General features: G+C 34.6%; 1 pseudogene; it reads right to left on the reverse strand.

Annotated features, from left to right (window-relative positions):
- Nucleotides 1-309: 309 nt before the first annotated feature.
- On the reverse strand, nucleotides 310-23,196 carry LOC107697731 (SH3 domain-containing YSC84-like protein 1; annotated as a pseudogene).
- Between the last annotated feature and the right edge of the window lie 944 nt (nucleotides 23,197-24,140).

A 24,140-nucleotide genomic window follows, 5' to 3' on the forward strand; every position in this document is an offset into this window, starting at 1 on the left:
GAAAATATTTCACCAATGCCAGGAACACTGAAAAACACACCCCTTAATACACCCCCTAAGGGGAATACTGACCCCAAGTGCTCCTAAACATATACTCCTTCATTATACAATGTCATTTCAAACTGTGCAAAAGAAAAGGACCCTTCAATGCCAGACATCATTTGTCATCAATTTGAGATTTTTCTTGTTTTTTTTTTAGTACCTTCAGCTATAGGACACAGAATTAGCTGGGAAGAGCCAAACCTGCCCTCTTAGTTCTCCTTCCCACCAGTCGTACTGTGAGTCGGTTTTGGTGATAACAGTGATGTGATCTCCTGGAACAAAGCTCAGATCTCCAGGCTGCTGGCCGGTGAACGGATGCACGGCTGTGACCACTAAAGCGCCACCTGATTCTTGATCTAGAACACGTTAAAGAGGAGAGATCACTGTTTGGTTGAAAACACTTTCGTTATTGGAGCAATTTTGAAAGTGTAATTCTAACCACAAATCAGTGTAAAGGTAATTTAAAGATTAGTAACATACAAAATTATCCCCAAACTCTTCTTCTTCATTACTAAAGATAATAAAACATTTAGTAAAACATATTCATAAGTTGATTTAAAATATATAAATAAATACATGCATAAAATACTAAATTAAACAAAAAAATCAAATCAGTGTGAAGGTCATATAAAGCATAATAATATACAGAATGATTCCCAAATGGTAATTCCACTGAGGGTTATTATTGTTAACTAAGGCCCTGTTTACACTAGTGCGTTTTCATTTTAAAACGCATAACTTTTACTACGGTTAAAACTAAAACTGAAATGAAGACCATAAAAACTAATTTTCATTACTTGAAATAAAAAAACTTTCTATTCCAGCTAGTTGTCAAGGCAACATTTCTCATTTTAATTTAGTTTAACTTGTACTAAAATAACAAAACAAAACAAAAAAATGAAATAAAATAAATAAAAAAACTACACAGCATATATATAAAACTAAAATAAAAATGACAAAAACACATAAAATTACTAAAACTTTAAAATTTAAAATTTAAATAAAAACGAAAAATATGAAAGTAAAAACTGATTCAAAATATTAATAAAAATAAAATAGTATCTCAGGGATACTAAAATAACACTGATGCCACATTATTAAAGACCATGAAACATTTAGTAAAACATTCATTAATTTATTATTAAATGAATTTAATAAATTAATTTAGAATTAGATTAAATTAAATTAAAAAATAGTATAAACATATAGTGTGCATTTACTTTTGCACTTCTTTACTGCAGAAAATGATTTGATTTATTTTTAAATTATCCTCAATGGTATTTCAGCACTGCTTTGGAATAATATAAAAAGGGCTATATGCATTTAATTAAACTGTATGATGCATTTTTTATGCTTTTCCTTATTTGTAAGGTAGTTTGGTAAATAATTACATGTAAATGTATAAATGTTGCACATACATTTGACATTAGCAATGAATAAATATGAATACATTTGTATGGTATTGAAAACGTGCCTATATAAAGTTGTAATACTAAATTGTCAACACTAGAGAGCAGCATGTGTACTCTTACAACAGATAAGCCCACTTTGGCTCAGTTAACTGGCACTCTCCCTCAAACACACATTGTGTTGTACTTCCAACACCACAAAACTTTCCAGCTCGTACTCTAATAGATGGTGGTGCGCAACACAGTATTAACATCTGCAGATAGGATCTGTCAGCCAGGGGCAAAACCCTTTTCTTTATCTGTCTATCAACATGTTAAGATATAAACAACTGTGCAATCATTTCTGCTGTCAGGTTAACAAACAGCAAATGTAAGCCTTCAATTACTGAAACTCTTGACTATGTGTTTTAACACATCGAGCAGGAATAAATGCACTTTGTTTATGGAACTTAAAGATTTAGAGTAAGCGGTTTTATTCCTTCCTTTAGGAAAACAATATATGTTTGAGCAAAATGCAAAACACTTTATTCTCGATGCATGGTTAAATAAGTCACAAAAGTGTAAGACAGCCTGTGAAAATTTGATTAGTGACCTGGCCTACAAATAGTGCAGAGTTTGAAAGCAACTACATGTATGTTTTTATCTTGAAATATCAGTTTTCAAATTCATTCTGATAAACTGACTTTTAATAAGATGAATGACTTCTGTTTCTTTACCATGCAGGGTTGCCAGGTCTGCAAAACAAAGCCCAACTGCAGGGAGCTTGATTGACAGGCAATCTGACCAATCATTACGTTGAATCTGCATTTTGTCCGACAAACAAATCAGACAGGGGAGTAGGGCCCTGTCCCAAATGGCACACTTCATGTGCACTTGCGGTCTTGTGATTTGGGACAGGGCCTGAATTAACTTCTGAATTATTGATGTCTTTCTGCTGTTGAAATAAAATACCTTCTCATGTTCATTCACGTTTATTTCATGTTTTAATATGAAAAGATGATCAGTTCATGTGCCGCTTGAACTGAGGCGCTACAGGCTGTCACGACACATTAAAGAGTCACAAAATGGCATTTATTGTTTGAATTTCTTTAAAAAATGACAATATGATGTGGTGTGAGAGCGCATGGCTTGTCGGACATAGCAACGGTAACGAAGTGGGGCAGGTCTTTGCAAAGGGTCAATTGCTATACAAAACTTCCCCTCTGGTGTTCTGTGTTCAGACCGTTTCATTCATGTATCAACATAAGCAGAGTGACATTCAACATGCATTGAGCTGGCTGAATGATAAGACTTGCTTTGATGGGAAAATGAGGGGAACCGGGTGTCGAGGAGTGAAGACATACAAGAGAGGAGCAGGGAATCAGACAGAGGTGGAATGTGGTTTCACACTGTTGGCACCTGCTGTGAAATCTCCTGACTCCAAATAAACCTCAGGCGTTGCCAAAAGCTTCAGTCGAGCCGTTTTTCACACTAAATGCTTTTGACTTGTATCCTAAAATAACTGCATCCATTCAACATAATGTTCATTCCCGCTACCACAAGTGCAAGACATGACAAGCCGGGCGCAAGACAGCAATACAATCCAGAGAGTTTCTTCAGATCTGGAAGGGCTGTGTATTTTGGCAGAGTGGTGACATCTGAGCTATGCGGTTTTTTACTTGCACACGCAATATATGAAAAAGTGACAGCTCATTACAGAAAGGAGGGCCTGCCATTTCTTCTCTCCACTGCTATAAATCTCAGATTGGAGGGTTAGCTAAGCCCTTTCAGGTATACGGTGACCAAATCCAATTGATGTAACCATAGATAACAGTAGACAACCTGGATTCACTTTTCCTTCTGAAGGAAAAGTAAAAGCGGGATGTATCAGAGAAACCTGTACAACAGCTGCTCAACGTGCCATTACATTTAACAAATCAAAACCTCATAAACAGTTTCCCTTTATAGACAAAGGAATCTTTAGAAATCAGGGTGGCTCTCTAACCACCTTTTCCTAAGGCCAGGGATCCATCTAAATGACTGTATTATTTACGGCTATAATGATCTTCAGGGGGAAGGAGTGTTAATGAAACAGTGAGGAGTGAGAGTATTCCAGGTCTCATTTTTCACAAATGATATCATGATAATTGGGGGGAAAGAAACCTCAGCCAGTAAAATAACAAGCGATGTGAACACACACCCAGGGACTTTTTTCCTGCTTGAAACAATACAGATGAGTATCTCTTTGACTCATCATCGAAAGACTGTAGTTAGCTTTATCATGATGGAGTCTTTCTAGTAACACATCTGCAACTTCTATGAAGGTGGACACTAGAACACTTATCAAAACAAAAGTCATTCCCTCCAAACCATTTCATTAAAAGCATTTCCCCCCCCGATGTTAAAATCCAAATCTATCCGCGGTTAATAGGATAGTTCACCCAAAAAAGTCTTTCCAAACCTGTAGGCCTATTCATTTTTCTCTTCTGTGAAACAGTCAATACAATTAAAGTCAATGGGGTCCAAAACAACATTAGACCCCATTGACTTGAATTGTATGAACGTTTGATTTTTAAATATCTTTTGTGATACACAAAAGAAATCTTAACAAACCTGTATGAATTTCTATCTTCTGCGGAACACAAAAGATGATATGAGAGGGAATAAATGATAACGGAAATTTTTAGCTTAATTATCCCATTAGCATGCAGACACAACTTTAAAGTTGTGAAGTAATGTAAAGTATTTGAGAAACGTTTAAAAACACTATCAAAACCACTATTTTTTAATTCCATTTGTTGACAGTTCAATTTAACAAAAGAAGATATTTTAAAATATTTATTCATTGAAGAAGTTTAAACTCTGTGTGTCTGAGGCGTGTTCAAAACATCCCAACCGGCCCGACAACAGCAACATTGGGTCAACCAATAGCAGGAGTTTGGGGTGGGGATATCTGTTTGTTCAACCAATGGCAGAGAGCGGAAGTGTTTGGGAAACCTTTTTAAAAACAACCAACAAAATTCGGGCTGGTTTACACAGAACGTGTTTTCTATGTAAACACATGCTAAACGGTTGATCTTTGCGCTTGTGTGTATTTTGTATGAACGGCCCCTTAATTTGTAGTAAAATCCCCTTGTACTCTCTGTACAGTGTTTGCACTGGTCTATATGGTTTTGCTGTGCCAATATAAGTTAGTAAAATAAAAAGAGAGACATCTGTTGTCCTGATTTTGATGAAGTCATCCAATGTCGTGCTTTGACATACAACAGACATACCTGTCTACTTATCCTGAATTAAGCAATGACAACTGGCTGTTGAAAGATATGTCTAGTAGTTGGCTAACAGTATTTAGTCCCTGTACAATTTACTTGGCTCTCTTACACATTCTCCTCTGGCCAAAAAATTGCTGTTGGCTGATGGTTTGGTGTCTTATGCAGTTGACAGTCAAAGCTCGACACATCATTTAGGTTGCCAGGCACTTGTTGATTTAGAATGACTGTTATCAACTAGTAGAATGTTAACATGTAATTTGACAAAATCCGGTAATTAAGCATCACACAGTGGAATTGGAAACCTATTCCCAATTGAAGGAGACGCGAACATTGAAACCTTGTCTACGGCAGTCTCTAACTGTCTGAATCATGCTGAGGCACGTGCACATTTTAATCAATTAACTTCATTTACACATCTGAATCAACAGAGATAAAAATAACGAACAAATGCACCATAATAGCACCTAAATTAATTAAAGAGTAAACACAGGAAATGAGGGATATCAGCCAATCATTCTAATAACACATGCTTCAGGCTGCCGTTTAAGCGAGAGAAGATGAGATAATATTAAAATGCACATATTAATTTAGTTTTCGATCTAAATTTAGCGAGTCGACTTGTGTGCACTTTGACAAGGAATTACTGTTTAAATTCATGTATAAGTGAATAAAGTATCAATCATTTATGTAATTAAAAAAGGCAAATGTAGAGCCAACTTTTTAGTGGCAAAGGCGAAATGTTTGACTGTTGGCATCCATGCATTCAAGAACACCTTTACCTGGAACAACAAACCCCAGGTCATTTATCTACAATCACAGAATGTGTCTTTAGTTTATGTTAGCCTTAACACGCTTGATCGCCCTCTCTCATAGCGTCATTCGCTCACACTGAATGAACGGCAGTTGCGCAAGTCAGAGACACCAGAAGCAAACACAACCTCTCAACATGAAACGTTCTGCAACTCATGTTTTTCTTCTGGGGTTTCTTTCTAACCATGAAGAACCTAAGAAGACCCCTGACAACATCGCAAACACATACAAGTACATTCAGACAGTGTTTTCCTCCAGCTTGCTAGTCAATGAAGCTGAATATTCAACACCACAACCAAAAATTAAAGATTTAAAACACTGGGCATCATATCCCCAGACTGGATGGATTCCAGTCTTTAGACTATTTTAAAGATGTTGTTATGGTCTAGAAGTACCCAAAACCAGCCAACAGACTAGCCTAACAAGGCTGGAAGGCCAGTTAAGACCAACTCTGGCTGGTTTAAGTTGTTGTTTTTTCAAGAGGATTATGGGCAGGTTCTATTAATTAACTGTTCAGAGACAAGTTACTGGTGCATTGCATCTAGCTGTTCTTTTAAGACTTCAGCATTTAATTCCTTTCAGTTGTCCTGTATGAGCAGAACCCACTATAATCTAACATCAATAAGTGTTGAGTGCTGTTGTTGGCTGCCCCGAACATGAAGTCACTGTGTAATGTTATTATTATAGTGTTTTCATGGTCAATCATTGCTGTCATTTGCACTAAAGATGGGCACAAATACCCTTATGCTGATTAGTTGGGAATTAAATGTACTATTAGCCATAAAATAGCCTTAAGGACTTGTGGTGATCCAAGACATCACCTCCTCCAAGTTTTTCCTATTTAAAGGACAGGGAGGTTGCCAAATGTTTTGATGCTTGGTTTTGTATGTGACAAAATCCACCAGTTCCGAATCAATTCAAAAACACACACATCATCTAATAGCAAGTGGCCTTTAAAATCTCCCCCCTCACAGATGATAATGTCATCTCGCTGTGGGAAAGAATGCGTTTGCTGCATAGCTGACTTGTGACATGGCAAAGAGCATCGAGGAAAACGGCCAGTCTCCAGTTCATGGCTTCTTTCGAATTCTTCCCAGCCAGACAGAGTGGCTTTTCTCGAAACAGGGCAAGCAAAGCCACTCCATAGCGTGTTTTTATCTAATCCCTATAATTCAACTTTAAACATGGGCCTTTAGGAACCTAATGAAAATAAATGAGACTGTTAGTGGAGCTGAATTGATGACAACACAAATCATCCTCCAAAGGCCGAGCTGATTAATGAAAGGATCTCACACAGCACTGGGTGTTTCTTCTTGTGCATTTCTGCGATTTAATTAGCCGTTTCTAATCTAGCGGTTTTAATCCACTTTATAATTTATCAGTGTCAACTGAAATGCATGACCACATTGTAATCTTTATTCTCAAAGGCATTTCTTGTTGTTTTAAAAAGTGTCTGATTAACCTCATCATATACAGAAGGAATAATCCCTTTTGTTCGGATATTCTGCTTGATAATATGCTTGAACACGCAGGGTGAGATACAAAATATACAGTAAATTCCTCTTCTGTTATGTTATTACCATAGTCGCAGGTGCAAAGTGTCTTTTTTAACAATACAGTGTAATTCCACTTAAGGAGGGAGAAACATACTTAAAGACTTCTCATGGTTTTATTAGCTGTGTGGAAAGCTTGTGTTAACAGAAATACACAAAACATTTTGCTCATGACAGAAACTTTTGAATGCTGTTTTCTTAGGGACTTAGACATATTACTCAAAAATAAAAAAAAATAAAAAATAAGATAAATAAAATAAAATATTCACTCACCTGAGCTTCGGTATCCCAGTTGTCTAAGCTTGGATATAGAGCTGGTTTCACAGCTGCAGAAGCTGCAAAAATATTACTTTTTATCAACACAAGCATCAATAAGTCACATAATGTCAGAGGCAAAGATATAGAAACTTCCCTCCAATATTACAACAGCACAGGTTCAGTCAGTCATTTCTACTCTGAAAGACGAATGGTGTGAGGATTTGAGAGGTCACTCGGGGTCTTACCCTGTGCCTTGGGTGTGTAGGAGGAGGCAGCTCTATGTGTGGGAGGCCGTGGTCTAGCTGGTGCTGAACTCATCTGTGAAAACAAAGACACCCGAATATACATCAACAGGCTTGTCTCTCACTCAGTGAACTTCATAAACAGAGACTGGCACTGATGCCATAAAAATCAATTAGTTTAAGTCTTTGAAAGAACAATTAAACATTTTTTTTATGTAAGCTCAGTTTGACCATAAAAAAAATGTGTATTAAGTAAATAAGCAACTATAGCAACAGTTGCAAATAAGCAACTAAATATGCATTGCATTTCTAATAGTGTCATATTGTGGCATACACATAAATAACTTTGAGGTCTCAAAACATTATATGCACTGTAACTATTCATTTTACTCATTATTATGATAGGGAATCCCTTGAGTTGTTTTGACCTGATTTCATGGGATCGATCTTACCACCCAAACTATGAGTTGCCAAGTGGAAAGCCTATATTACTGTCATCTACTGCGTTTTATAGTAGTCTGATTTATAGTAGCCATCAAATGAAACTCACAATTAGCTTCAAATGTGCTGAAAGACTTTGTCAACAGATTAAACCTCTCATGCTTTATTTACATGTAATTTCTTCATTCCAAACTACTTCATACTTTTGAAGAAAAATTTACTTTAATGTTTGTCTCTAGAGGGGTTCCTCTGTGCACTGTGTGTATCACAGACTCAAATGAACAATATTTTTTTGACTCAAATGAGTCAAAAGATTTGTTATTTTGACTGAGAGAAAAAAAAAGACCTGAGTAAGTGGAAAATAGCGTGACTTCAAATCCCATCAAGTATAGAGATTATAGCAATTTTGTTATTTTAATTGATAGTAATCTTGAAATGATGAGTGATGTTGTCAGTCAAATTAATGTGACGTTTTAGCATGCAATGACAAATCACATGAGCATTTTAAACAGAGCAAAAGAGTATATCTGGATGGGTCAGGAATATTTATTCTGTAAATGTTCCTATTTAAACAGAATGCCATTTGGAAATGTTTTCATTAAATCCCTTGCTACATTGCCGTGCACTATGATTCTTGAAGAAACAAATATTTAAGTTAATATGATTTCAAAAATTCCTCTAAATTTGATATGTTGGGAATTTGTGAGTAAACTGTCCTCTCACTTTCAGCTGTAAAGTCATTCTAATGATTCATCTAGTCTGATTCACTCTAGTGAATCAGTTTGTTCAGACACTGTTCATGTAAATGACAAGATTAAATAATAACAAATTATTTACGATTCACAAATGTCAGTCCCGGTTCTGATTTCTAACATGCTTAATGAATATATTTGGTGACAGTGAGATTTAGTTAAATGCCACTCTTCACCACTGTTATTTTTTATGATGTATATTTTGTACATTTATCTGTTAAACTTTGATTTTATCACCCTGATAGCCCTGACTGGTAATTCATTCAAAACTCAGAAATGTACAGCTCTGATTAAAGATATATTATAATCACCAAATATATAGCTATACATTTACATTATTTTATATTTTATATATTTAATGATATTGTCCCCTTACGTAGTTGCTTGTAGTCTAGCTAGCTACTTTTTCAAAAGTATAGCAGGACTATATTTAAACTACTGTAAATTATAGGTAACATTTTATTATAAGGTTCCATTTGTTAAATTAGTTAACCACATTAGTTAAAAGTAAGAATGAATATATTAGAATTTATTCATCTTATTTTATGTTAATTCCAATATTTACTAATACATGATTAAATTAAGAAGTCGTACCTGTTAATATTATTATTTAATGGACATGCGCTAACATGAACTAACAATAAACAGTTGAATTTTAATAAACTAAGATGAATTGCAAAATATGTATTGCTCACTGTTAGTTAATGCATTAATTAACTTTAGTTAATGGGACCTTATTGTATATTGCTACAAAATTCTGAGTAAAAGTTGCTTGGTTTCATATATGTTTGCCCAACATGGGGCAGTAGTACACAGACAGTGACCTTGCTTGAGGCTTGCATGTGTAGTCCTGCAAAATGGTGTACAAATCATATGCTTCAGGTGGGGGTTCCACATCTCCATTGAGAATAGCAGAAGCACGAATGTCTTGGCCATAAAACCTAATCAAAAGTAAAGCACACATAAGATATTGAAACTGTAACACAATGGAAACACAAAGTAGGTCAACATGTGAGGTAACATCAGTGCCCGAGGGCTTTGATGCAGCATTTAAACCCTTTAACCTCTAACACTGCAATGTGCTTACTTTCGGTTTGTTTCTTTGCGTTCAATGAGGTAAGAACCGACGAGAGACACTCCAGCATAAAGGCCACGAGATTTGCAGTACGAGTAGACAGCTGCTGTACTGCGAAATGCCACATCTGCCTCCAAATTTTTGTCAAAGATGCTTAGTCAGATTTGTATATGGAAGGAATAAACATTACACAGTCAAAGCTCATAGTGAAATCGATTGAAAAGATAAAACTATGCGCTATTTTCAGTGTAATAATAACTGGTATTTGTTGGGAATAATCGAAATTATTTACAAATATTTTGGAAAAAAGTCTCTAAGGCTGCATTTATTTAATCAAAAACACAGTAAAAACAGTAATATCATCATTGAATTATTACAATTTAAAATAATAGCTTACTATTATAATATATTTTAAAATATAATTTATTCCTGTGATGGCAAAGCTGTATTTTTTTTCAATTTTTTCATAGAACAGTAAGTTCAATATACAGTATTTATTTATCTTTGTTGTTATTTTTGTTCTATTTAATGCATATTTGCCGAATAAAAGTATTTAATCAAAAAAAATATTTTTTTATAAAAAAAAAAAATACTGACCCCAACCTTTTAATGGTAGCGCATGTCATAATTTAGTGTTTCATTACCATTTCCATTTTCAAACATCCCTCACAAACTATGAAGGCCAGGCTCAAATGACCCTGACTTTGTTAACAAACAGACTTCCTTTTCTAACATTTGGAAATGTCTCTTAAAGGATGTGCAGAGTTGTAGGTGCTACATACAGTCAAAAATGGCACAGACTGTGTGTAAATGTGGATTGACATAGTATATTAATGTATTAATGTAATTTTGAAATGGACAAGCTAGCTTAGTTTCAATAAACTAAGCTTACAGAACAACTTTTCAGTTGTGAAAGTTACAGTATTTTATACCTTATTCTTGTTGATTTCAAAAATATTATATGATATGACCCCTTTAAAATGTTTATAAAATGTCCAAGTTCCATTGTCCACTTAATAAGTAATAACTATATTCTTAAAAGAGACCTTGATTTTATTAAAATCATGAGATGTGACACTTATATAAAAATATCCAAGTAGGTGGTAAGAAGGTTCTATTCCAAAAATAACTCATTTCAAAAGAGCACATACACCCTGCAGTCATTGCTGCCAAACCAAACTCAAACCCGATCTAATCCAAGCCAACAAATCAAACACATCCACATTAAGTGGAATCTTAAGTCCTAGTTTTCAAAGCTACTGTAGTGCAGCAGGCAACCATTCAGCACAATATCCCTTGCAGCTCTATTCCGGCAAAATCCATAAACAACAATTAAAGCAGTGAGAATAAAAAAGGACTTTCCACACAAGCACAAACACAGCAGGATCTGTCAATAAAGAGTAAAATCACTGATTCACCTTAGAATAATGCAGCTGTCATTTAAACTAGCACTTCTGAATGGCTCCTAATGTACAGTATGGACACCTGTCATTATCTTTAATTCTCACTTTATTTTCCGCACAGGCTCATGCTTGTCAAATTATGAATGACTGTGTTGTAGGTGAAAGCTGAAGCTGGCAGCTCACAACTGTATACATTTGTTTTGTATAAACATGACATCGGAGAAAATGAGTCCCTTGTGAATGTGATCAAAATACAGATGGCTTTTATATTCTGTTGATTTTACATTTAACATTCAGCAAGAGGAAAAGGTTTTCCCTCATTGCTTTCCATAAATGCACCAAAACTGCAGTTTAAAAACATTAGACAGCAACTTTATACCCTCAGATAAAAACTGTCAAAGCTCTCCATCACCTATGTAAACACTTTAAAAACGTTCTCCAAACAAATGGACTTCAACAGTTGATTTACAAACCAATGTAACATAATGAAACTCACAAGAGGACTGCACAAACCTTTTCTCATCCCTGTCCACAGAGCCCTGGCAGTGCTTACAGTAACATAAAAAAAAATCATAATATCAATTGCCGAACATAAATCAAACCTTTCGCCCTGAAGCCATAACCTTTGATTTTAATCAAAAGTCAGCCAAGTGACGCAGATAAAAAATAAAACACTATAGTAATAAAAGTGTCATTTCAAATTCCGACACTGATACTTAACAGTGGACATTTGCTCAAAGCACCCAAGTTTCCAAACCATTACTACATTATTCCCTTTCTTCTGCCCCCTGGCAAAAGAATGGGGTACTACAATTGTACAACTGTAAAATTGCTTGTTCTATTATTCCTCAACTGTAAGTCGCTTTGGATAAAAGCGTCTGCCAAATAAATGAATGTAAATGGAACTTGCATACCTGCCAAGAGGCCCAACAGCCACAGAGAAGTTTCCTCCAAGTGTAAGATTGCCCCCTTTACTAAAAGCATCTACAGCTCTCCTCTGATTCAGGATGATGACAAAATCTGATCCCTGGAGATGAAAAAAGAGAACATTTGTCCTTGTTTATGTATAGTGTTAGGTTTTATTTTATTTTTTACATTAGATTACATTGAATTAATTTTGTATTATTTATTAAAAATATTTAATATTTAAATACAATTTTCACAGGAAGCCTTAAATAAAATAAAATATTAAATGTAATTGTTTTATTGTTTCTTTCATATTTAAATATTTCTTTAATATTTATATAAATATTATTTTTTATCTTAAAATGAATCTTAAATTAAATTAAACTAAATTAAATATTTATTTCCTTTCATATTTAATTTAATGTTTAAATATTATAAACAATAAAATATGATTTTATTTTAAAGAAAGTCTTAATTTAAGATTAAAATGTCTGACTGCTACTCTTCCTAAAGCTTTAATCAAACATCAAACTCGAAATAACAAGGGTCTATAAAATATTACAAAAACAATAACTATTTTATTTTTTTGTTGCAGGGCCAGCTAAAGAACAGAAAAGCTGCAATGCGATCTGGCTCTTTTGCCTCAAGCTGCCCATTTTGGCTTTCTCAAGCCAATATCAAAGTTTGTTCACAAACTTTATCCTCTAGTTTACCCTGTTCCTTCACCTAAATAGAAAAAAAAAAATAAATCACTATCATTATTATTAATTAATATAATCAACTATGTTTTCTGCTTGTAGGATTTATAAAATAGTGCCACAGATGTGCTGCAGTATAAACGATATTGCAGAATCTCTACTGGTCGACATTTCCACAGCTGCATGGTATACAGTACCTTCAAACAGCCCAGCCCTAAAACACTCACACATTTCACCAGATACTCAGAACTGCCTATTCTAGTCTCACAACTGACATCACTCTTTTCATGATTTTCTCTATTTACAAAATTATATCAGGGTTTTTTTAGCACCAGAACATGTGATCTCACTATACATCACTCTGACAAGCACCCGGCCAACTACTGTGTATCTGTCACCATCAAAACATTAAAAAGTAGCACTATACTCAACAATAGTTTTTATGCTTTTTAAATGCTGGATGGTGTCGTAAGATTTGTACCCGTTTCAGACATGCTCTTGTTTTAATGCCTAAAGATAAAATCGATATTTCCTGTACTCCCTTGCAACTTATCAGGTGTGCTGCTACTAACTGAGAGACACACACCGCAGAGCTAACCACTGTGCCTGAAGGCTACTCGAGAAATGAATCAAGACTGTCAAGATGCACAGGCGCTCGGTACACAAATGACTCATCCGAGCTGCAACCCAAGGTCAGGAAACAAAGTGCAACTTCTGCCTGATGCTGACAAATGACTCGCTGGACACAAGCACAATGATTTCCTTTGTCAGAGATAGGAGGATCCACTTTATGCAGTGAAAAATGATGAAGCCAGCACCTGAGATACAAATAGCTCCAGACAAAAGGCTGACCTCTGATTTAGGAAAACGGTCATAATGAGTGATTCATTATTGTCATGCTTTTACAGAACACCATGTAAGATTCATAGGAAACTTACTATTAATGTGACTTTACTTCAAATCAAAAAGAAAATATATAATTATTATAGGGAGCACCTGTTTATTAATAAATGGTGTAGAAAGACCCCAAAAACTTTGTACAGGATGACGTCCATAAAGTGTGGGCACAGTTAATTATGTTTTTATAGATTTATAGTTAAATTACACAAGGATTTATAAAAAAAAAAAATTTTTAAACTTAAGAATATTGGCCTTCTTCTTAGTTAAAACTGAGATTATTCATATTTCAAAAATCTAATTGATTGACAGCTCTAATAACATATACGTTTTATTAAGGAGATGATGGAACAAAAAAGAAATACAAAACAAGACAGCCAAGTCAGACAGGGCAAATATTTCAGTGTCTTGATGTCCTTGTCTATGCATGACTCAGACAATCTCGACAGAAAGAAAACATATTTTTTGCATGACATTGCATGTGAAGTAATTTACAAATTATATCCTGATGAAGCACCTATATGTCTGCATACAGAGCCTAAACCTTAGGCATATAGCATAGTGTAGTCCAAAATGTTCATCTGATACATGAACAAACATGTTGCGTAATTGTTCTTGAACACTGATTCAGCACAAAATATGTGAGACTGGAATAGTAAAAAAAATATATCTACTACCTTACCTAGGGTTAAACCTATAAAACTTGTCAACACTTAATTTTAGAAGCCATAAAATTATAAAAAAAGAACTATCAAAGCACTATCAAACAAGAAGCCAAGAGGAATTTTAACAAAAAGACCTTCTCGTAATTAACCCAATATATACTTGGTATACCATTAACTTATCTTTAATTACGTTTGGTTGTTTCTTAGAACAGAAAAACATCTTACCTCCAGACCAATTTCAAATCCTCCACCGAGTCCAGCAATGCCAATGGCTGAAGGAGCAGACCATCCTTCAGCACAGAAAACAGCAACAAATACACAATTTAACATTAAAAGGAGAAAATACACAAAACATCACACTATACATATATATAAAAAAACTTTAATTTGGGATGTCCTACTGTAGAATTTGTTTAGATGTTTAAATACGCAGAATCAGACTGATAGCAACCTGTTAATGTAACCTGCCAAATTGCAAATCTCAAAACTTCATTTCGAGATTAAAATAACATATAGCACCTAAAACATAAGCCCATTTGTCCATTATTATAATTATTAGAGAAGTTTAAACCAAAGTATATGTTAATATAAATTAAATACAGATATTAAAATAATGATTACACAAAAAAACTAAAGGCCTCCTCCAAACTTGTATTAGCTCTGCTTAATGTAAAAATTCAATGAGTAAAACAAAGAAACACTAACATAGTCAATGAAGCTCTAAATTACCTTAAGCAGTGTTTTGTTTATTCAGTTTAGAATGCTGCTAAGGCAGCTGCCAGACATCAATTACTCCAAACCCATGAAACCTCCCTAATTACTCAAATTGGTCTATTTTGTTGTAATAGTTTTGGTTTAGACAGGAAGAAAAATTAGGATTGAACTTTTAAACATAGGAATATACATAAAACATAAGAATATAAATCAACTCGTATATCATTTTCTGACCTCACCAAGCAAATATACATGTACGCTGAAAACAAATCTGTCAGAAAGGACGTCAATAAAACACACTTACTTCCATCAGTGAGCCTTGCGATCACTATCCCACTGCCGCCCCTCGCAGCGATCATGAAACCCGCTTTGAAGACTTGACAGGATGGCCAGTCCCTGAGCCTTGGCAATGACATGGGCTGGTGTCAGGTGGAGGAAAAGATAGAGGTAAATGAATATGAGATATTACAATTGGACTTGTGCAGGCATAGCTGTTCTGCATCTAAATACAAGGGCTGAAATATGAAAAAAAAAATAATAATAAATTAATCTGCAAATGCAAGATGAAACAGGTACAGTATAGACAGAGTTGATTGGTGCATTGTGTTTTTGCACAGGTTGCACAGATATGGTGAAGTCACTGAGTGAGTTGCATTCATGTCACTTTCTGAAGACATGCATGAACAGATACTAACAAATGGACTTGCAGAAAGACTGCTAGTCATGTACACAGATGACATCAGTCAACAGAAATGCTAACTTTGAGCAATTAGCAGTTACGTGTCAGGCATGGGTGCTATTACCGCATCAGGATTAGTCTACGGTGTAAAAGCATGAGGAACTGTGGCACACAAATAAAAATGGATGAATGTCAATGCATAGAGATATCAGTGTATCAAAGTGGCATTTACTTTTTGACACAACACTCTTTTAAAAGATTTCACAAAAATTATGTTTAAATTATTAAATTAAATTAAATACTTATTCAAAATGAAGAGCATGTCCATAGTTAATGTGATGAATTTTGGGGGAACTGACTGGTTACGTTTTAAAATGGCTCTGTTAGGTTTGTGGTCTTGAATCATTTGTGTGCTGATGCCACTTGGTTTGATATTTTCGTATTTAATGCATTGATATTTCTAAGTGCTACTTACTGTAAGGGTTCAAATACTTTGTGGGTCCACTGTATTGTGTAAATAAGGGGGGGAAATCACTCCTATTGCACTGAGAAAATTATTCAATATAATTAGGGCTGTCAAATGATTAAGCGATTACATTAACTACAAATAATCATATTAAGACTTATTAAAAAAAACTCAAATGAAAATAACTGATTTTGTAAGGCATTACATTTATTCTGCTGCTGTTTGAATTGTTCCTATGATAGAAAAATTATTTAATTTTCATATGGGTCAGAAGGAGTAATTAATCTAATCATTTTGATGATTTTTAATAATTAATGTAATAATTTACACACTGAATTTCCCTAAAAAGAACATTTGCCATTCATCATAAATCAATTGAAACAAAAGTGAGTCTTTCATGAATCTTACAGTGCTTTTAGGCATGGTTTTCCAAGAACAAATAAGGTACAAATATGACACGTATCACGATTTTGTCCGACTTTTACAGAGATTCAAGAGAATCATCAATTAATTCTAAAAGACAAATGTTTTTGCATTGCTTTCTTTACGAGAGCAGAGTTACCTGGAATAAGTTTGTCAGGTCCCACTCTATTGGATATTTCTGTGAACTCTCTGAGGATCTTGGCGGCCTTCTTGGCCTCAGACTTTAGGTTAGCAGGAATAGGGTTATTCACTGTAAAAGAAACATCAGAAGAAATATAATTGTCTCTTGTTCTGCGTCACATTCCAACAGTCTGAACCATCAAATGACTATTAGACCAAATTTGTCTTATAGTTTGCGTCTTCCTGAATGCTTTAAATTCTACTATGCGAAAACAATTCTCTTGTGGCATCTATGCTACTATGAACCTGAAATACGTTTCAAATGTCAAAATGATTTAAAGGCTATACGCTATATTTAACCACTTGTTGTTCAAGGTGACACCACAATGACCTGTTCCTCTATTATAAAGTCTCTCCATTTTAATATGACAAACTGTTAACAATTCAGTATCAAATGTCAGCATAACCAAATTGGTTATTTTTCTCATCTCATTGATAATTGCACTAATTATATTAGCCATACAGTCAGTGATTAGTGTGTTAGCATTCATGCTGATGACTTTTTTTATTCAAGCCTTTCTACAAGCCATGATGGCACTGATGCTGGTAGAATAGCATATATATAAAGAGAACTAGCCAAAGACAAATAACAGTGTCCCAAAAATTTTTTATTTTTTTTTTTAGAAATTTTAACTAAAAAATGCCATGTGGTGAAAAGTAACATATTTTCCTTTCACCTTTTGCAGACACCTTAATCATTATTTTCAGAAACGTTTTCAAATATATTTTTCATAGTTAAATTGTTTTTGTTGTTTTTTGGCAAATATAATGAATTAAAAATTACTCAAACATTAATATCAGCACTTTTTTTTTTGCTATTTTCAAGAGCTGTTTGACTTCAAATATTAAATATAAAAATGAATCACAAGCATGAAACTTATAAACATGTCCATTTAATATGCAATGTAATTCAAGTCACATGACATTTTTAAAGTATTTAAAAATAAATGATTAGATTTAAAAACTGAGTGCCATGTCACTTCATCGATGTATACTAGAAAAGCATTCCTTTTAAATAGCACCACACCCTCATTTTGTGACATAGATGCATCACATTCTGCAAACTGATTTTTTAAGGATGAATCACTGGATATACCTATTGGGGTGATCCAGCACCCTTCTGCTACAAATGAGTGTTGCTTTTGGCAGGTGCACCCTTTCTGTGGTTTACTCAGGGAGGTGCTTGCAAAGCGTCACATTACGTCGCATGCAGACTTTCCAGTTGGAGAATTCTTTCAAAACAAGCCACAGCAACAGGACTATTCTCCTGCGCACCTGCTTTAATACAGTAATACCAGAACTGCCACCAATTAGGCCATTCTGTCCAGCTAACACTTCTCGAGACATTTTTGAGGAGACTTTGACTTTTGACAACACAATAGCCAATGATAAGTAATGACTTTGGCTACAGAGTAGGTAAAGCAACCAATTTAACATCCTTGAAATAGTAAAAAATGTTACTTATGTACAGCTTTAAATGAATCCCTCAAGGTTACTTGAGAAATATTACTTCATACAGTACTACTTTTACATAAGGGTCACTTAACCTTTATAAAAAACTTTTTAAAAGGTTCTTTACTGGAATCTATGGATCCAAGATGAAGTGTTCTGTTAAATGTTCCATTCCACAAACGGTTCTTTATATTGAAAAAATGTTTTTCAAAATCTTCAAACTAAAAAATAGCTCTTTTAAGAAAAATTCTTTGGGGAACCAAAAATGTTTCCTCCATGGCATCACTGCAAAACCCCCATTTGGAAACTTTATTTTTAAGAGTGTAGGGTCCAAAAAGGGTAAAAAAAAAAAAAACATAGATACGGCTCATTCATATCATATCCCTATAGCATGAATGTGCAGGACGAGTTACACACCAACATTTATTATAAGGTTATGGTTTGTTCAAGTTCCTAACCCTAAGTCTGAGCAATAGTAAAACAGATTCTTGCCTTCACATAAAAACTACCCCAAGATCAGGACATCACATGAAAAAGCAGATGACTAACAAAGAACTCATTCACAGTCACTTCAGATTATTTCCAAAGTAAAAAAAAAAAGAAGGTCCAAGGTCATGTTCTGTTTTTGTACCGCTTCAAGTGCCTACAAACCATTATTTATTTTAAGAAGCATAAACAGTGCTCTAGCTTGAAAAGAACTGCACACAATAGGGCACAAGATTTGGGAAAGTGAACTGGAGTACTGAACTTTGTAAGACCTGAAAGACCAATCTAGAACTTGCATCAAACTTTCTCAATTTACACAAAGTGCAGTTAGGTAATAATAATAATCTCTCATTCACATATACAATGTAGCGGTAAATGCCAGGCTGCGGCTGGTAACACCTCTATGATTCTCTTTCACTCCCGTGATTTCTAGTGTTAAACAGCTGTGTGTTGTGAATTCTTCTCCCATTTGTCATATAGCTCTTGATGTAATGCATTTTTTCACAATTACTCTCCCAAACTGCCGTCAACGTACATAAAACGTTACATGCTTTCAAACTGGGAGATACCTAAAGACTTCTACGTAAGCAACTTGTGTCAAATAGCATCTCATCTATCAGATATTCTGCCAAATCAACTCACGAAAGAATGTCTGTCTGAGTCATCAGACTAACCTGAATTTATGACGTGTTTTTAAAGTAGATTAGTATGCACTGAACAATGTAATGGCGCTTTAAGGGATCAGGTGTACTACAAACAAACGTTTTATCAGTGGTAAAGGTGTATTAGTGATCTCATCTGACAGACCATATGCAGTAATGCTTACAAATTCACACGAATAAGGATTTTCATATGAAACTTCTGGAGTTGGTATAAAGTCCTGTGCAAGATACTGACATTTCATTATCATGTCATGCAAATTAAATTGTTTTTATTTGGCTGAATTATAGTCAATAAGCCATCTCAACCATAACCCAATCGTTTGTTTATCCTTGTATTATGTAATCTATGTGGCAGTGTTAAACTGAAAGGTTACAGGCTTACTTTTTTTACCACTGTCCAGTATGTCTGATTTTTGCAATGCCATCATTTTTAAAGCACCACAAAAGAATGTTCAATTTAGCAATGCATTTTAGAATTGTTTACACTACCACGCAAAACTTTTGGGTTAGTACAATATCTTTAAAGAAATTAATACTTTTGTTCAGCGAGGGTGCATTAAACTGATCAAAAGCAAAAGTAAAGATATTTATGAGTTACCAAATATTTTAAATTCAAATAAATGCTGCTTTCTATTTATCAAGAATTTCCTCATCAAAAATGAAATATATCACTGTTTTTACAAAAATATTAAGCAGCACAATTGTTTTTAACATTGATAACATTCATCTGGACAAGCCTTATGCTACAGACTTCCATTCACTCCTTGCTTCATTTGATCTCAAACGACTTACCACTACAAGCACGCACAAATCAGGCAAGCGTCTGCTAAATGACTAAATGTAAATGTAATATTAATAACTGATCAAATAAATGCAGCCTTTGTGACCCTTTTACTGGCCCTAACTTTTGACTGTGTATTCTTCTCTCAATTTTTTTTTTTTACAAAACAAAAATATGCAACAAGATCGAAATTATACAGCTAATTTAACTATACAAATTCATGAACATAGTTTTGCTGTAAAATGATGGCATACACTGATGTATTCAAAAAAGTATTTTTTTGTGATTTGAACAAAACCTCTTCTATTTCAGCCAGGTAGAAAACATCATATTGGTGACAAATCAGTAAAACTTGCAACAACCATTAAAGTAAAAAAAAAAATGTTTTTAAATGTTAATGTCAAAGCATAAAAATTGATCTATAAGATCAATGAATATTGGCCCGAAAGGGGCCACTGAAAAAGCAAAAGAGTTGTGTCAACAGGACCAAAACACTGGACCCGGGTCGGCCCAAAATCTTTATTTTTTGAGCCCTGCAACTAACCATATAATCATGCATATTTTATGATGACAAAATGAAATAGGAGAAGTAAACGCTTTCCATATTGTGTACAATATTTTGGTCCAAATATATGTCTCTTGGTTGAAGCTACTGTAGAAAAAAATCAGCAGATGCCAGGAAGAGATTGCATGAGATGCCCTCATTCTCAAAAACCATGAGCAAACATAATATAAAAGAAAATATAACCCAAATACATTCTATATGGTTTCATTTGGAGTAAGCATAAACATGGTTTATATCCACCACACAAACACACTGTGCTTAATTACTGACTGCCAAGGACATGAACATTTATAATATAATCATCCATGTTTGTTTTCAATGATTTTTTAATTTTTATTTTAGCTGGTACAATAATCACTTTTAGTACTGTGATGCCCAATGTAATTTATTTATTTATTTATTTTGTCCTGAAGCAGAAATCTTTTGAAAAGCACTGCTAAAGAGCAGCTGAAGCCCTATTTCCAACCCTAATGTCAGCTGCCACAGAATAATGTGAGCCTTGGGTCTTTTTCTGATTTATGCTTAGTACAAGAATCCACTCTTTCTGTTGTAGTTGAGAATCCCCTTTTTCTGTTCTAGCCTACAGCTTTAATACATGTGTCTTCGGTAGAAAAAAAGACTGTACCATTAAAAAGTGAATTCGAACGGGGACAGTCACAAAGCAAAAAAAGCACTGAACTTTGTGACCTGAGAACATCTGGATGGGGATATGCAGGGTTGATGTAGCTCTCTCTCTCTTACATGATGAACATTTTCTTAAGGTTTGAGAACAATAATCCATACTGTAATTTTGCATTGTATAATTTGGCTGAGTAATCGTCCCCCAGATCTGACAAGGAACAGTAGCAACAAAGCTTTTTTGGGGGGCATCTTACTAAGCCCTATTACTGTCCCCAAGTAATAATGGATGCCATTGTTTTCTACCCATTTCCTCACGCCAGTAAAACCTGAGCTGCCATACAGAGGGGGAGGGCTAATAAATGCAGCTGTCATATCAAACATAACAATGAGAATACAATTTTTGTGATTACTACTGTACAAATAATTACTGCTTACGCAGATAATTAGTCAATACCTTATTAACATAGCAAAATAAAGCATGCAAAATGCAAATACCTGGGACAGTGCAATTATGTCTTAATTTGTAGTTGGAGGAGATAATGAACAATTACGGATGCAGCATTGATCCAGAGAGAGAGCACGCAAACATATTTTTGTTACTGACATTTACAGTGGAACCTGCTTTAACACTTCATATAAACAAATTAAGCAGCAAGATTTGAGATTCTTCATTCACCGCTTTTTTACAATGACTGTGTTTTTTTTTAGTTAAAGGGATCAAATAGGTCAAAGGTCAAGATCAATGCAAATACTGTGGTTCTAAAATGATATGTCAGTAAATAAAGTCCAAAAATGGTAAGAAGTATGATGGACACCTTGAAGCGTTTCCAACAAATCCCTTAAGTACAACTTAAATTAACCCTTAGTGGTAATTCGTTTATAATTATAGCTTTAAACACATTCGACAAATCCTCCTGCATGTTAACAGAGCTTCTGGAATGTCGAAGGGACACTCCAAATCATGACAAGTTGTCTGTTTCAAGGTGGAGATATTATATCTATTTTCCCACAGGGGTTAAATTAATTGCTTTTGTCAATCAAGACCGCAGACAGTCTGTATTATCACGTGGGGCAGCGGTGACGCGAAATAAAGTGCACGTCATAATGCAAGCTGGTATTTATTAACGTCACATCTATTCTGAGTCACCTTTTCGTAAATAATAACAATAATACAAACATCCTCGTCATAAAAACAAAGTTTATGTTTAGTGCACTAATTAAGAAATGTGTCTTGTCATAATCTACCGTCTGTAACTGACAGAGACAACTGACCAGAGTAATCATACATTATGCCAAAATATAGGCTACAAAAAATCGTGTTGTCTTGTCAAAGTATACTGATTTTCTATTTATCATATTCTTTCAGATTTCCTGTAAGGGACATATCACAGAATTACATTGATGTGACTAAATACTCTGAAAGTTTTTTTTTTTTTTTTTGTCAATCCACACTATTTAGCAGCTGAGCTCATACTTTAAAAAATTAGTCTAAACTTGTCGAAAAGCAATATAAATGCCACTTCACCGAATACTTAGAAACAAAGCCGCCGTGCGTGTGAAAATTTGCACAGAGAGAGTAATAAACCAACTCGATCACATTTCAGGGAAACATGAAAAACCTTCTCTAGTACTTACTTTTATCAAAAACGGTCTTTATTCTCCAGGACCGGAGACTTCTCGACATTTCAAGTTGACTTTTATGCAGTCTCACTTGGTGCAGGTAAGAGAAGTTAAAAGCGACAGTGTACACTTCCGATACACCTGCCAAACCTGTTTACTTTAGTCTTAAAGGACCCGTAAGGAAATAAAACCAAATATAAAAGTAGGCTACTTCAGTTCGCTTGGTAAATAATATTTTCGTGAACAAAGTATCATGTCACAATTACAGACCATTATTTTAAAATACACAGGAATCAAAGTTAAAGTCAGCATTTTTTGATTCAGGCAAACAATGGGACACAGCAAGGAAAATGACGTTTGACAACAGTAGGACCCCTAGCGCGCTCTTTTGTACACAGAAGCACGTTCTGGACTGTCAGGTAGCGCGCGTGAAAGCAAACAGACACGCGCAGTTGTGATGACGAGTGATATTTCTCATTTATTGCAAAGTTGATTACTTTAGTTCTTTAAATAGACAGTATGCTTATATCAAATTGTATTATTAGGAGCAATCAATGTGTAATTAAAACCATTCACGCTGATAAAAACAGCTCAAAGCAGTTATTTTTTAGCAAAGGTAAGAGTTTATCTTCCTAGAAAAACTGAATAAGTTTGAGTCAAATGTTCGTGTGAGTTAACAAAGAGATTTATATGTTTAAAAAATCTGCCAGCAAGGTTTTACATTTTGGTAATTTATCTTTGTCTCACTGTTGCAGATTATCTATCTTCAGTGTGATTTTCCTCCTTATAAGGAATCATCTGGGGTGAGCACAATGTAAATGCGTGGTAAATCTGGACTCGAAGGTTTTTAGAAACGTGTCTCATTTACACTGTTGTTGTTGTTACAATCTATAAACAGAGCTTCAAGGCCTGTTTTCCATTGGCACATTCCTATTGTGCCAAAAAAAATGGTTGTCTATTGTTTGGAGAATTTAGAATGGGTCATGTTGTGCTAAAGAACTTACCTCTGAAATTCTTGGGTTGATTGGCCATTCTTGTTGCTTGCTTTCTTCACACACACACACACACACACACACACACACACACACA

The sequence above is a fragment of the Sinocyclocheilus anshuiensis genome, unplaced genomic scaffold (assembly GCF_001515605.1).
Source record: "Sinocyclocheilus anshuiensis isolate Anshui unplaced genomic scaffold, SAMN03320099.WGS_v1.1 scaffold446, whole genome shotgun sequence".
NCBI classification, from domain to species: Eukaryota; Metazoa; Chordata; class Actinopteri; order Cypriniformes; family Cyprinidae; genus Sinocyclocheilus; species Sinocyclocheilus anshuiensis.